The sequence below is a fragment of the Xiphophorus couchianus genome, chromosome 21 (genome assembly GCF_001444195.1).
Source record: "Xiphophorus couchianus chromosome 21, X_couchianus-1.0, whole genome shotgun sequence".
Lineage (NCBI taxonomy): Eukaryota > Metazoa > Chordata > Actinopteri > Cyprinodontiformes > Poeciliidae > Xiphophorus > Xiphophorus couchianus.
The window spans coordinates 2063172-2079177 of NC_040248.1; the positions used below are offsets into that span (position 1 = coordinate 2063172).

Here is a 16006-nt window from a genome sequence, read left to right on the forward strand (position 1 = left end):
CGTGCAAAAAACAGTTTTAAACATTTATATTATTAAATCCAGTCTCAGCTGAGCTTCATCTCAGGGTTCTGCCATCTCGTTCTGCCGTCGTGTCTCGTTCTGCCATCGTGTCTCGTTCTGCATCTGTTCCTTCTTCCTCCCAGGGTTCAGTTCAGGTAGCAGATCTTTGACGGTCCAGGGTCTCCAGGCAGCTGGACGCTGAAGAGCTCAAACACACAGGAAGCGCCGAGGTTGAAATCTCCCTTCAGTCTGTTCTCAGCGTTCTGTGAAGGTCGACGGCGGAGCAGAGCAACGCAGCCGAAACTATCGATGTTCAATGTTTCTGAAGGTTTTCAAGCCTTTACTTTAGAAAGACAAAAAGGCAGAACGACTGGGAGTCACATCAGGTGAAACATGATGCTGGATTTCTTCTCTTGCTCCTTTAAAACTTGCCATTTAAAGGTCGTATCCTAATTTTAATTTTTTCCCCCAATTATTCAGGGATTCACTGAACACCTTGCTGGAGGTTTTTAATGTATGAATGGTTCATAGATCAGAGCTGAATGGCGTTTCTCTGAAAAAAGTTAGAGACTAAATTATAAAGCAGCCAGAGTCCAAAGAAAACCCTCCCAAAACCTCCAGTTACAGTTTGTACATTATTGCTGCCTTGACTTCTGATTCTGTGGAGTTGAGGTTGTTCAAAGAGCCTCAATCTGAGGCCATAAAAATAGTTCTTGGATCCACTCTGAGTCCAAACCGGACCCGAACGTAGAACCGGTTCTGATCTCTCAGAGACTTAAAAGATTCACTTTGCTCTCATATCAACACCTTGGGGAGCAGCATGGTATTTCTGAAAGCAGAGCTTCTGAAAGCAAAGCAAAATTCCTCAGTTAGTCATCATGAACGTTTTGGAGAAAACATTTAACAGTAATAAATAAATTATTTTAATATCTGCTTCAGTCTGGTTAAATGCTACTGTTTATCAAAGTCAGAACAAATGAGTTTAGCATGAAATTTAATCTATTTTCATATCATAAATAAGAAACATAAACAATAACACAGAAAATAGGAGAAATAATCCTACCTGCTTTTTCCATATATAAATGACAGTTGCAATAAAACTGAGGATTATTATGAGGAATCCTGCAATCACTGCTACAACAACGACTGAAGTGCTTCCATCTACAGTAGAGAAGAAAAAATAACAAAGAGAAACATTTGCAAATTTTACACAAGTTCTGTTTAATACAGAGACATAAAACAAAAAGTGAAAATATGTTTTAGTTGTGGTTGCCTGCTACATCTATAGAAACAAACTACAGATGATGATTTTCTCTGTTTTCTACTGGCTCAGAATCTGTTTCCTGTTTCCTGTGTTACATCTGGTTCTCCACTCCAGACATATTTAGATGGCGCCTGGTTTTAGTGGCAGGTTCTGGATGAACCACAGGTGTGAAAACGGATTTAAAATCTTTTCTTCTTGTTGTTTCTAATTATAAACCAGAGATTAGGAGCAATAATCTGGACGTTCCTGGATCTTACCTTCTACTAAATGTAGCGGTGTGGTTGCTATGGCGGTTTCCTTGGTGTTAATGGATTCACACGTGTACGTTCCCTCATGTTCCGGCTTTAGATCTATCAGTGTCAGGGCTCCTTGTGATGAAACCTCCTTCACATGCTTCTTCCACTCCGCTGTCGCCTCAAACGCTTCACCTCGGCGCCGTGTCAGGATGAGGTCGACGTGGTTGAATCTCCAGACGATCCGATCCGGAGGAGCGTCCAAACTCTGACACTCAACTGTTGTTTCTGTGGCTGAACAGTTTCTTAGAGCTAAAAGTAAATAAACACACAAGATTTAACAGCTAAACGCGTATATTCACCAGAAACATGAACTCCATCTTCTAGAAGGAACATTTCCGCCTACCCTCCTCCAGTAAAGTCGCTTTCTTCTGGTCTTTCGTTGTGGTGATGCTGCAGGTTGCAGCATTATGATGGGGGTTGAGGTTATAAGGTATAGAGCTGCTGATGCTGTAAAGTTGAGACTCAGTCCTCGATATGCTGGGTTTTTCCGGTGGATCATACGGGGAGCCGATGGTCCAGGTGAGTTTGGGTTCAGGGTAGATCCCGTCTGAACTGCAGGTGAGATTATTCTCCAACTTCTTGATGACGACGTCTTTAATCGGAGCTGAAACGAAACACATTTAAACCTGAGTGAATAGTTCCAGGTCTATTTATGGAAACATTAACCTGTGATGGTGATGTGCTTCCCTGATGCAACATTTTGTCTTTATCAGGTCAGGTGCTGCCATATTCAGTTCTCTGTATTTTATGTAGTTTAACTCATATTTTCTCTGTTGCCCTGGTTTGAACCGGTACATGGAGGAAATCTGACCATCATTGTTTCTTTCCTTTACTTCCTGGTTTCTTAAATAAATGTTTCCAGTCTTTTTAAAGTTTTTCCACATGTATGATTCCTACTCATCGCTCTCAGAGCGTCTCAGACTGTGACTTCGTTTCCAGTCACTCTGTTGAAGGAAATAAATAATTTGACGTCTGGAAAAAAATCTAATTTAGACCGAACTTGGTTTCCATGGAAACCACTAAAGAGATAGTTTGAGTTACATCCAATATATTTTTCTGTGGTTTAGATTGATTTACTGACAGTTTAATATTTATTTTGATGCCATATTGTCTGGGTATTATTTATAATTATTTACCCAGAAACTTAACAAATTGACAAAAGAAAAAAACATGAATTACAAGAATAAAATCACAGACATAACTACAGTTTTTTTTATCTATAATGTCAACATTATAGATATGAAGAATGAAAAGTAGTAAAGATGGAGCCTGATGAACACCATCAGCTGCAGATCATAACTGGAAGTGAAAGAATCTTCTCACCTGAGTTACCTGAAATATTTCAGATGGCCTGACATTACGCAGGAGTTTTGTCATAGTTTCAGGAAAGAATTACTTTCTGTTTTATTCTTGAAATACATTTTAGCCATTTAAGCTTAATCTTTGTTTTTTGTTTTTTTGGTTTATTAGTAACGAAGGACGGGACACACAGGAGGAGTTTTCTTAAGTAATTGTGAAATGACTGATCTCTGGCCAGAACAGGGAGTTTTCCTCTGACGTTAAAAGTTTTCTTTTTTCACTTTAAGGCCTGAGGAGAAACCTGAGGAATTTAAAAAGTTGTAATCCCACATTCTTCATGTGCCATCCTTCACCCAGATAAAATTTTAACTCTGTTGTGTGTTTTACTCCTAAATTTCGGCCTCATGTTGTTTCCTTCTTTCGTTCTGAATTATTAATCACACTTGGAGTTTTATTTGGTCTATCAGTTTATTTCTTTTATTCCTGTGTCAATTGTTGTTTTAATAAAACCTCTCAGTTTTTGTAAGATTAGCAACTTTCCACAGACTTCAGGGTTTTGCAGTATCAGCTCTAAAGTTCACATCCTTGAACAAAACTATCAGTCTCTTCTGGCAGCGTTTCTGTCCAGGTGCTGACCGAGGTCACAACAATCTGAACACAAACGTTTTTATCTCAAATCCAAACCTATTTTGTAACATCAAGTTTCAAACTTGTTGCTGTTCTCACCAGTTACTGACTAAAAAATGCCGAACCTCTGATTCTTCAGCTGCTCACTGAGCTCAATGAGGTGTCAGCAGTTTGAAAGTTAATTAACTTTACAACATAATGAAATTGGATTTTGAGATAATTATTGTTGATTTAGACAAAAATGCAGCCATTTCAAAAACTGTCTCAACTAAAATCTAATTCTGGTGGCCATTTTTATTTCCTTCTGAATCTGGAGAAAATATCAAACCCAGTGAAACCAGCGACACCCAGAGGGAAAAGCTAATTATTCCATCCAATCCAACTTTACCTATGAAACACTTTAAAACAACTCACAGGAACAAGTGAAAACATGTTTAAAATACATGTATGTATACATCAGTGTCAACTGTAAGCAGAGTAATTTGTGCGTTTGCTAACAAGCTAGCTTCTATTAGCAATGTCAGCTAGTAAAATATTTTCCTTGGATTTTATGTATTTAGTCTCCAAAGAAGCATGTTTAATTACAGACGTGTTGGAATATCTGTTTGAATGATTTAATGAGAAACAAACTGTCAGAATTGTAAACAGTTTGTTTCAGACACGCAGCAGCCATGTTGGATTTTGAGTGAGAGCTGAGCGATGAACCTCCATGTTTTCACAAAATTTCTGACAAAATATTTACCTTTTGGGTTTTTTTCTACTTGGAAATGATAATTATGACTCCTAAGTGAAAATCAAATCATTAAACTACAGCCTTCAACTAAACACCAACTTTCTCTTTCTGTTTCTATGAAAACATAATAGCTAAAAATATTGACTTTTTATTGTACTAATGGTTCATATAAGTGTATAAGTGCTGTACTGGACTCATCTACCTCCACTTTTTCTTTTTCAGTCTTATTTTAAATAGGACCTATTATAAAAAAATTCACATTTTGCACGTTTTTATGATTCCATTCGGGTCTCTGCTGCTTCTAAAAACAGCCCAAGCTCTTTGTTGGCAATAAGTTATTATAATGTTTCTTAGTGTCTGGAAAATGAGCCCTTTCAAAAATCTCCAAGATATTAAGTCTCATTTAGTAGGCGCTGCAGCGTTACCTAGAAACCCCAGCCGAGCCCAGCCCGTTACCTAGCAACACAAGTGGCACAACAGCACATTTGGTCAGCTGGTTCTACCGCTGCATAATGGCTGCTGGACAAACAAGTGTTTTGTTGTTGATTTACCATCCAGAATAGAGCAACTATTATGGGCCAGTTTCATATAATGATTGTAAAGGCTAAGATGGGGGCGTGGCCAACAGCTTATATGGATTTAAAGTGACAGACGCCCTAAAACAGCTCATTCTGAAACTAAAGTCTCATTATCTAAGAATGAGTTTGTGCAAAAATATGGAATGAACGTGTTTTGTATAGGCCATAGATGTGCCTTACCCCGTAAAAGGAAGTATAATAGATCACCTTTAAAGGACTTAAACTACACCTACTAACTATGTTAGAAATGTAGATGAGCAGCTTTTAAGGTGTGTCACAGATTAACATGATGATGGACTTTAGTCTTTGAGTCAGAGTCAGTCTGCATTAGGAAAGACAAGTTTAAATGCAGCTGAGTGTAAAGAGAATCCAGTGTTTGAATGTTTTCGTACCATAAACCTTTAACTGGATGTATGTCTCCTTGTTTCCGTTGACAGTGCTGGTGTAGCATTGATATCTGCCTTCGTCCTCAACGCTCACGTTGCTCAGCCGCAGCGAGGCGTTGCCTCTACCCAACTGCTCAGGGTACAGCGAAGTCCGGCCTTCATACCGCGGGTTCTGCAGACCCAGCTGATCCTTGTCATAGTAGTAGGAATGTACTTGGATATCTCCTAGCTTACGGATCCAGTGGATGACGACCTCATTGCCAACATTAAAGGAGCAGGGCAGAATGCAGTCGGTTCTGAACTGGCAGGAGACATCAGTATCTGAAAGACACGAAGGAGAAGATGGTGGGGCTGGTCACTGTAAAACATCAACCTTTTTTTTTAAGGCTGAGTAACATCAAACAGTCGGATAAATGTCTGTTTCTACTTGTTCGCTGTAGTTAGTTCACCCCAAGGTTTGTAGATGCTATACAGTATATCAGGGGTCTCAAACTCCAGTCCTCGAGGGCCGCAGTCCTGCAGATTTTAGATGTGCCACAGGTACAAAACACTGGAATGAAATGACTTAATTTCCTCCTCCTTGTGTAGATCAGTTCTCCAGAGCCTTAATGACCTAATTATTCTGTTCAGGTGGTTCAGCAGAGGCACATCTAAGATTCATGGCCTTCAAACTGGCAGTGAGAAACCTGGAGGAAGACATGCAGCAAACATCCCGAGGCTGGGAATCGAACCGAGGACTGATCCGATTTCTGCAGTTTCACTGATCACATATGCTCCCTCCCCCACCTGTTGCTGTTCAACACTGATTATCTGCCTTCTGCTCTCAAGGAAACAGTAAGAGCTGCAGAATTCTGGTCCTGGACGGCTGCAGCTTGAGACCTCTGGTTTAGATGAATGAATGAATGAATGAATCAGTGATTTCTTAAGATGTGTGTTGATACTTGAAACAGTTGATGTTTCCAAATGTACTTTGTTCAATCTGACTGAACTGGAGTTATTTTGTAAGGAAACATTGGAAGAGATTTTAATCTCTAAATGTGCAGAACTGGTAGGAAAAAACCCATTATGTTTCTGCAAATACAAATACACATCATGATATTTAGATATTCAATTGATTAATCATTAAATATTAATGATTCTGGGTTTTATATGACAGAATAAAGAAAGAAATGGCTGTAAAGGAAGACACACTTGAAGTAATTATTGAGTATTTACCATGCACATCCAGAGCCAATAAGAAAACAAAAGTAAAGATTGACAGATAGATAGATGATGAAGCAAAACTTCATATGAGAATGTTACTCATCCAGTATGACAAGAAAAAAAAAACAGAAACTAAGCCTCCACCTTTGATACAACAAAACTAGTTTAACATTTTAAAGTTTAGTTTTTCTTTAAACCTCTTGTCCCAGACAGCTGTCAAATATTTACAGAGATTAGATACGTGGAAATTTCCAGGTCAAAGTTTTGTATGACCAGCGTATGAAAGTTATTTTTAAAATGTCCAAAACTTTTTGCTTCTCTACAGTTTCTTAGCATCTGAAGGCTAAAAGCATTTTTGTTTAAACATCCTTGAGGTGAATAAAAACAGAAATGTATTCACATTACTTATTGGTTTTACTTTGCTTTCCTCCTTTTCAAAGTGAAATCTACCACAACAACATGAGGATAAAAATATCATATCAAGAAAAGAAAGAGTGTAAAAGTGACGCTCACCTGCTGATGTAAAAGTCCAGTTAAAAAACCCAAAAATCAAGAAAATGGACGCGAACATGTTGGCTCGTCTCCTCTCTGACCTTGTCAGACTGGAATGAATAACTCAGCAGCTGACAGGGCAAGACTTCTCCTCCCACAAATCCAGACTGTTATTAAAAACTTTTTTTTTAAACTGGAGCTAAACTGATGCATTATATTTTATTTTCCTCACAAACTAAAATCTTGAGTTTATTTTGGTCACTACTGGACATTGGGGTTAGAGGTGTGACTGTGTTGGGACCACTTGCAACTGTGAAGTTATATTTAGACTGGTTGGAATGGTCAGTATGGCATGGCAGTTATCTGACCCTCACCCTACTGCTTACAGCCTGATCAAACTGTAAACAAGGAAAACAGAAGTATGGATAGTAAATTTTATTAAATATAGAGGTTTAGGTCAATTGTTCAACATATTTATTTATTGTAGATATTGTAGAGGCATCCAATGACCAGCTGATTCAATCATTTGATTTACTACAGGTTGTAAATGAACAACTAAAAGTTGTTCATTTACAACCTGTAACAGTGTTTCATCCTCTAACACTGCTATGGAGCAGAAATACGTCCAAAAGTTTCCCTTGCAGCCTGCAGTTTCAGACTCCTGTGTTTTAAAAGGTTAATATCCGGTGGACTCGGTTCTATTGTATTAAAGACCAAACCTGCAACTTCTGCTCCACCTCCAGCTGCTGTGGTTCTGAGTCAAACCAGCCTGTTCCCTTCCTGGCCTGAGGGGGCGCTGCACCAAGAACCACTGAAGGAAACGACAGTGGTTCTTCCTGCATCAAACGTTTCACAAAACTGCATCAAACTTCCTTCTTCACCAAATATAAAGAAAAATGTAGTTACATCAGGTTTTAGAGGATTTCTGTTTTGTCTTTGGTAAAAGACAACAAGACATTTCTACCGCTAGAGCTACACTAGAATGTTTGTATTGGTTGTATTTACCCAGAATGCCCTGCGCTTTGGTCCACTTCCTGCTTTTGGAACGGTCTCCGGTCCACTAGATGTTACTCCTCTCGAGTTTAATCAAGGCTTAACGCAGTTCTTGGTTTCAACAGCCATTTATTGTGGACACGTCTTACAAAGTCCCCAAAAATGCCGTCAGAACTAAAAACAAAAGGTAACACAAACCCAAATCAGTTCACAATAAATGGAGGATTTACATAAATAAAAGATACAAGTAAACAAAACCGTATCTCATTAGCCGCATTGACTCCAGAGGAATAAAGTTTCAGCTTCTTTAGCTTGAATCCCCATGTGGCTCTCAGTGCGCCAGCTAATGCTTCCCCAGGCAACACATGGTCCGCGGAACGAAATAAAAGGTTCCCCCACATTTGAATGTACACTTAACCGAACTTAATGAGCATCAACACAAATTTACTAAAACTACCACACATTTAAACTTAATGTTTAATATTAAATAAACTTTAACTACTGCCACCTTAAATCAAACATCAATAAACCTGATGCAGTTGTCATGACAGCAGCTACGCTTGGCGTTCACATGTGCTTTTAATCCAAACCAGAGTTCACTTCAACCAGGCCAAGTCCGAGGTTTGGAGGACCAGAGTTCACTTTTATTGCTCTGACTGCACATTCACAATTCTCTGTATATATTTATATTTATATGTATATTTATAGTGAGCTATGACATCACAGCATTGTTTTATTCTCAAATTTGTTCCTTTTGTTGCTGTACATTAGTATTCTTCATGTGTTTCTTTGTCTTTACTTACTCTGTTGAATGTTACCAGCCTAATTAAAGATTTTGTTGTTTTCTAAGCTGGCAGTTGAAATATTTTGTGAATAAATAATGTTCTAGAAATAAGTTGTTTTTGTTTATTCCATATTTGTGTGAAAGTTTTCCTGTATGAGAACTTTCAAGAGATCAAATTCACCCTTTCATCTATAATACCACACTTCACCAGCCTGGGGTTCAGAAAACAATAATGAACAGAGACTGAGAGGTCAAAGGTCAATAACAAATTTAGTTCCAGAGTCCAATTTCAAAACATGACAAACAGAAAAAAGCAAGAAAACCAGCAGCATGAGAAGATTTAGCAGCAGGCAGTTTAAACTGGAGGAGCAGAAACCGAGAAGAGACATGAAAAAAATAAAACCAGGAGAGACGAACATGTGACAGTCAGATGAGTCCAAACCATAAAACTGGAAAATCATTAAACAAAACATGAAACCTGGCAAGATGATTCAAAATGCCAAACCCAGAAGTAATAATAATGAAACTCAGGTGGAGGTGATTCTGCATCATGAGCTCATCTTATGCACAGATTTAAAAAATATGTTCCTAAAATCCAATGAAGTCACAATAAAACTGATTCTGTTTGTTTTAATAAAAACTTTATTCATGACACGTTTAAAAGGCAGGTTACACCTTCAGTATAAAATATATATCTCCTCTGTTAAAGATGAAAAATGTAGAAAATCTGTAGATTTAATCAGGTGGGGTAAAAATCCCACAAAACATTTTAGAATGTATGATGGGATTAATTTTACTGGCCTGAAAATCAAAGCAAACGAAGTGATTTTTATTTATTCATGTGTTTTTTTAGATGATCAGTGCTGAGGGGCATTTCTAACCTCATTTTGCCCCAAAGGCACTAAAATGAAAACACACAAAGGCATTTCTGAGAAAACGTCTTCCTGCCGAACTCAGAGGGACGTTAAAGTTTTAAACCAGCAGCAAACCGGACCTGAGTTCCTGTTGCTGCCAGGCGCAGTGAGGAAGAGTAAAATGACTCTGGTAGAGAACCACAGCAAACGGAGGATCAATGAACATCAACTTATGACATTTTCACTGCGTCTGTGTGGTTTAATCAGCAAACTGTGGCTCCTGTCTGGCACGGTGGAGGACCGGTGATAGTGCGACGTTTCATCATCAGATTTCATCTTTCACCAGGTCAGTGATCCAAAACGATCTTCTTCCATGTTTCCGTTGTCTTTAGACTCAGTAAATGAACATAATAATCCTCTACAGTCTGACTTTTATTTTAGCTTTTATCTTCAATAGCGGATAAAATCTAGATTTATTCAGGGTGAAGATATTTAGAGAGTTATTTGCTGTTGATGCACTGCAAAAACACAAATCTTACCCAGTATTTTTGATCTAATTTGTAATGTAAATATTTAGTACAACTGAAATAAAACAAAACTAAACTTTACAGCAGGATGTAGGAGTTTGTCTTAAGTCAGTATTTATTTACCATACCATACCAACTTTATTTATAAAGCACTTTAAAACAACCACGGCTGATACAAAGTGCTGTACATCAAAACACAACATAAAAATAAAAAGCATAAAATAAAAACTTACAGTTTAAAAACAAAAACATCCAATTTAAAACTAGATCCCGCTAGAGTTGAAAGCCAAATAAAATAGATGGGTTTTAAGACGAGCTTTAAAGTGGACAGTGAAGGGGCCTCCCTGACCTGCAAAGGCAAGTTGTTCCATAATTTGGGGCCCATGACAGAGAAAGCCCTGTCCCCTCTGAGCTTCCTTCTTGATCTCGGTACCTCCAAAAGCAGCTGATCTGCAGACCTAAGAGACCGATAAGGTATTATAAGGTATTATTTATTATTTTGACATAAAGATCTAGCTCCACTGACAGATTATTTCTACTGATAACATTGTAAAAGTGAAATAATCTGCCAGTGGAACTGGTACTTTTTATAAATATTAAAGAATTATTGACTTAACACAAGCTGCTATATATGGAAAGTTACTTATTGTTTAGATTTGACTTATTTCTTTGAGATATTTGCATTAGAAACTGAACCAAAAGGCTTAATGAGATTTTGTGTTTTTGCAGTGTATGATACTGACTACTTATTTCCTCTCCACAGAACCCCAGTTTAACCTCTAAACCATCATTTTTAGGGCTCCTGGTTTTCTTTACTCCAGTAAATTTTCCCTACAGCTTCAGCAGAGCCAGGACTCGCTGCAGCAACATCCAGAGATTAGAGAAAAATAAATCCAGGAACTTCATTCAAAGATTCTCCAAAACTCCTGATGAGAAACTAAAAAGCAGCTTTTAGGGACTTTACAGTCCAGTTTGAGCCTCAGCAGGATGAAGAGCAGCTCATCTTCTTCTGAAGGCAGAGAAAAGTTTAAATAAGCAGAAGGTTTCAGTCCAGTGATGCTTCGGTCAGGCGGCTGGTTACTGGGACGCGTCTCCATCTGAAACACATCAAAACGCTAAAATTAATTTAAAAAACATCTTTCTAATTTTAAATTATCTGCTTGGTTTTGGTAGTTTTTCCATTTTTAAGAACTACGCACTGCAAAAACACAAAATCCTACCAAGGGTTTTATAGTTTCTTAAGACACTTGAAATGAGAAAAAACTGACTTACAAGTAACATTTCAGCAAAACATTGGAGTGTGTTTTAAGTTAATAATTCATTTTTAAATCAAATTAAAGACTGGTTCCACTAACAGATTATTTAACTTAAGACATTTTTCCATAACTGTAATAATCTGCCAGTGGAACCAAAACTTATTCATCAATACTAAGGTGTTATTGATTAAAACAAGCTCTTATTTATTGCAGAAAAGTTATTTATGAAATAGTTTTGTTTTGCACTAAGATATTTGCTCTAGAAACCAAATCAAAAATACTTGATAAGATTTTGTGGTTTTGCAGAAGAAATCTTTATAAAAGATTGATTTAAGCCTTTATTTTAGAACATTGTACATTTATTCTATTAATGTTTTCATATTTTCATAAAACCTAAATAATTCTGGTTTAATCTGACCACTTTATTAAAAAATAAATGACTGAAAATAATCTGTTTAAATTGATGTTTGTTCATCTTTGCATCAAACTACATTTGTTTTCTTAATGTACAGAAATGGATGATGACATCAGAAGAAGATGATGTGAATGTAAAACTTTATAAAGTGTAAAAAGCTACTTTTAAGTCATAATTTCTCCATAATTCACCATTAAATAACAAACCACGTCATCAGAGGCTTTCAGCGCAGATTACAGCAGATGTCCTTTGGCGCCATCTGGTGGAGGTTTTCTTAAATACGTGTTCAGTTTGTGTTTATGGAGACTGACCTTTGACCCTGTTCAGCTCCGTCTCTTCATCAGCATGGCCTCTGGGCTTCTTGTCCCTTCCTGGAAGTCGAGGACACACACACACACACACACACACACACACACACACACACACACACACACAAACAACACAGGTTTTATTTCAGCATCCAGTTAAATCTTAATAATTTAACTAAAATCAATTCATTGTTGTTTCATTGCCTTCAACGTTAGGAAATAATGTGAAGAATTAAAAAAACAAACTTTTTATTAATGACCTTAAAATCAGTTAAAGTTAAAGGATTCATTTGATCACATTTAAAAATCAGAAGATGCTCCTCTCATTTTTGAAAATGTGTTTTTTTATTTTCTTCTGTACCTTTGACCTTTACTGAGCCGTCTCCGACTCTGACATGAACCAATTCAAGTTTTATGTAACGAAAATGGAGAAATTATAAAATACAAAGTAAAAATACATAAAGAATACAACTGATGGAGAAAATAAAAGTTTAAAAGTAGAACTAAAATAAAATTGTCTTCTTTCTATTATCTGTATTTTTTCATCATTCAGTTGTTTTAATTTCTGTATGAATGAAAGTTTTCAGCCCAGAACTGAATATTTGCAGTGAAGTTCTGCAGAGTTCTGTGTCATTTTCACATTTTCTCTGCTGCACCAGACAAACTTATGAAAAGCTGCTTTTACCAAAATTACATGTCTGCCGAGACCAAAGCTGTTTTTTTCTAAACTGTGCAGCTGGCTGAATGTTCTGGTGTTTTCGGTTAATTTGCTGTCTCACCTTTGAGCTTCAGGAAGGCCAGTAATCCTGCCAGAACCAGAACCAGACCAGCAGCCACCACACCCAGGATCCACCAGTAGGACGGCTTCTGCTCCACGCTGCGCTGCTCTGCGACGCAACAGAAGCAGCAACACTTAGCAACACAACGGCCAGCAGGACGGACATGATTTATCATTTGTACTTTCAGCCCATCCAGGAACAGAGCAGACAGGTCAGGGAGAAACAGAAGCTGCACAGAAGATCAGAAAACAGCATCCCAAGTTTTAAAGACTCATAGATTTTGTACATTTTAAGGTTTTTTAGAAGCAGAAATGATTCTCTAGACATTTTTCCAGGATTTATCTACCAAGATTTTCCAGGATTTATCTCCATCCATCTTCCCAACATCCCTGTTGCGTCGTTGCAGTTTCTTCTACTGTTTCCATTTTAACAGCAGGATGCTTTACATTAAAGCAAATTGATGTGGTAGAATGGCCTAGTCAAAGTCCAGACATGAATCCAATTGAGAATGTGACGTAAAACTGTATCATTTTTGTTTTCTGAAGCTCTCCATCCAATCTGGCAACATGGTCACTAATGGGGGCTAAATACAAGTGCATGCCACACTTTTCAGGTTTTTATTTTTAATGGGAACTTCAGCTAAGAGCAACTTTCTGTCAGATAAAAGGTTTAATAGTAAATTGCTTTTACGAGCTCTGAATATGTCAGTAAACAAATATTTTAAGTAAAATTTCTCTCTTCTCAACATTCTGAACCAAAATATTTAAAGTCTTAAATATTTACTGACAAAATAAAACTTTTCGTTGATTTTTATGCATTTTATTTCCTTAAGAGTTCTACATTTTATTAATTTCTTTATTTTTGAACAACCCGAGTCATTATTCTGAGGAGATTCTGTCAGTAGTGAGTTCTGGTGTAGAGGCTGTCAGGGTGTGGTGGCCAAGCGGTAAGGCGTTGGTCTCGTAAACCAAAGATCGTGGGTTCGATTCCCATCCATACCTGGAACAGCTGCTTCAGTTTCTCTGTCTGGTTGGGGAAACTTTAATAAGCAACTTGATGAGGTCAAGGTTTATTTAACCCTGGGACAAGAACAACGTTGGCAGGTTTTAGTAATAAATGGAACATTAATCAACCTGCCTGATTATGCCTTGATTATGTTTATTTCTTGTTTCATAATCAGAAACTGATATTTACACTTTGAACTGCCTTGCTGCTGAAATGTTCTATGCAAGTAAACATAACTCTTTAACTCTTTAGCTTGGAGAAAATCCATAATACGTTCAGACCAGTTCTCCTAAATCTAGTTTTTAATGTGATTTAAATGAATGTTGAGAGAATTGGACCATTTTTCCTTATTTTCTCTAATTGTTTAAAACATTTTTCCATCCATTTGTTGCAGTTAACCTGCTGGTTTGGTAAATTTCAGGTTATGGTTAAAAGAAAGAGTTATTTTGATTTTTTTTTTTAAATATTTCCATTTTAAATCTTCCAAAATAAACACAAACCTTCTACCAGTTTGTTCTGGAATCATGTTTTAGTTTTTGCTGCAGGATGCAGCAGGCTGCTCATTTACCATGAGAATCTCTGATGCTGATGGTGACTTGGCTGCGTTCGACGTGTCTGCTGAACTTCTCGGAGAACTCGCAGGCGTAGCTGCCGCTGTGCTCCGAGCGTCTGGGGTCCATCAGGCGCAGAGAGCCGTCTCCGAACTTGGCCTTGTAGATGTCCAGCTCCAGGTGGCCGTCCCAGGACGGCGCAGAGACCTGGCGGTCCGACTGGCTGTTGTAGCTGAGGATGAGGGTGGAGTTGTCCCCTCTGGAGAAGGTCCAGTAAAGGGACGGGTTCTTCAGGTAAGTGGGAGCCGCGCAGCTGATGGTCAGGTCTCGTCCCTCAGTTCCTGCTATTTCTGTAAAACACAGATTAAAGCAGCGATAAATGTTTCAAACTATCAGGTCTGCCATTGTTTCTTTCTGTTTCATGAATGCAGAAGCTTTTTGGAGCCATGATCTGTTTGGCTGAAAAACTTATATTATTGTCGACTTAAAGTCTGTCAGATAAGCCGAGAAACAGGTTGGAGTTGTCCAGCTTAATGTATTAATAAAGCTGTGTTCATCAGTGTTATGTTTCCTGAAACTTTCAGAAAGAAACAGAATAAAACCGGACCAGGACAGAACCTTGTGGAACACCATAACAACCTGGTGAATGAGGACAACCTGAAGTCTGCTGGGTATGATTTGAACCTCAAGATTTTAAATAACTTAATAATAAACTTTGAGAATTCATCTCGTTTAGTGTTTTTATATCCGAACTAAAAGTTCTTGAATCTGATTCATGTTCCTGATGTTTCACAGCTTGTCATTTTATGTTGTATTTGTTGCTGCCTCTTAACAAAAAGGATTTTAATCTCAGTGTTTGTGTACTTTTTACGTGAAAAAGTTATAAGTTTGTACTTGTCTTTGCTCCTTCTACCTCTCTCCCTGAGCGATGCGGTCCACGTCGACCGGCTGTAGGAAGTCGTCATTTTGCAGATGTAGATGAGGTCGGGTCGGCCCTTCAGCTTCATCAGCCGGCTGTCCACAGAGAACAAACCGTTCTCTTTTGCATGCTTGCGCGTGATGGGCCGCAGGTCTTCAAAGGTGGGCGGTTCCGTCGCCCAGGTCACGCGCGGAGCCGGGAACACGTCCGGCACGAAGCATTTGATCTCCTCGTAGCCGCTGAGCCGGGACTGCTCCAGAAACAGGCCTCGGATCGGAGCTGCAGCACAAACAGGACGGCCATCAGAGGTCCTGCTGATAGGCGCTAAAGGTCAGGGCCTGATATAGCCTGACAGCTAGGAGAGATTATTGTCATGAAGCTAATTTTAGACACAGAGCCTCTGTAGTTACTGGAACATTGTTGCTCTGCAGCCCTGAAACCACTGACAGGGGAACAAACTGAAGGTCTTGATTGGACTAACTAGATCCATGATTAGGGTAAAATAGACAGTTACTATTTACTCTACACATAATTTATGTTTCTTAACATTTAGGTAAAACGCACCCAGATTTATTATCATTTGCACTGCAAAAACAGAAAACCTTACAAAGTATTTTTGTTTGGTTATAGTGCAAATATCTTAGTACACTTAAAACAAAACAAAACTAACTTAACATAATTTTTAAGTAAGATATAGCTGCTTGTTTTAAGTCAATAATTTCTCAATATTTATTTTA

General features: G+C 38.0%; 1 non-coding gene across 1 annotated transcript; it reads left to right on the forward strand.

Annotated features, from left to right (window-relative positions):
- Nucleotides 1-13723: 13723 nt before the first annotated feature.
- Nucleotides 13724-13795, forward strand: trnat-cgu (transfer RNA threonine (anticodon CGU)). Its single transcript has one exon. It is a non-coding gene; the product is annotated as a tRNA-Thr (tRNA).
- Nucleotides 13796-16006: the final 2211 nt, after the last annotated feature.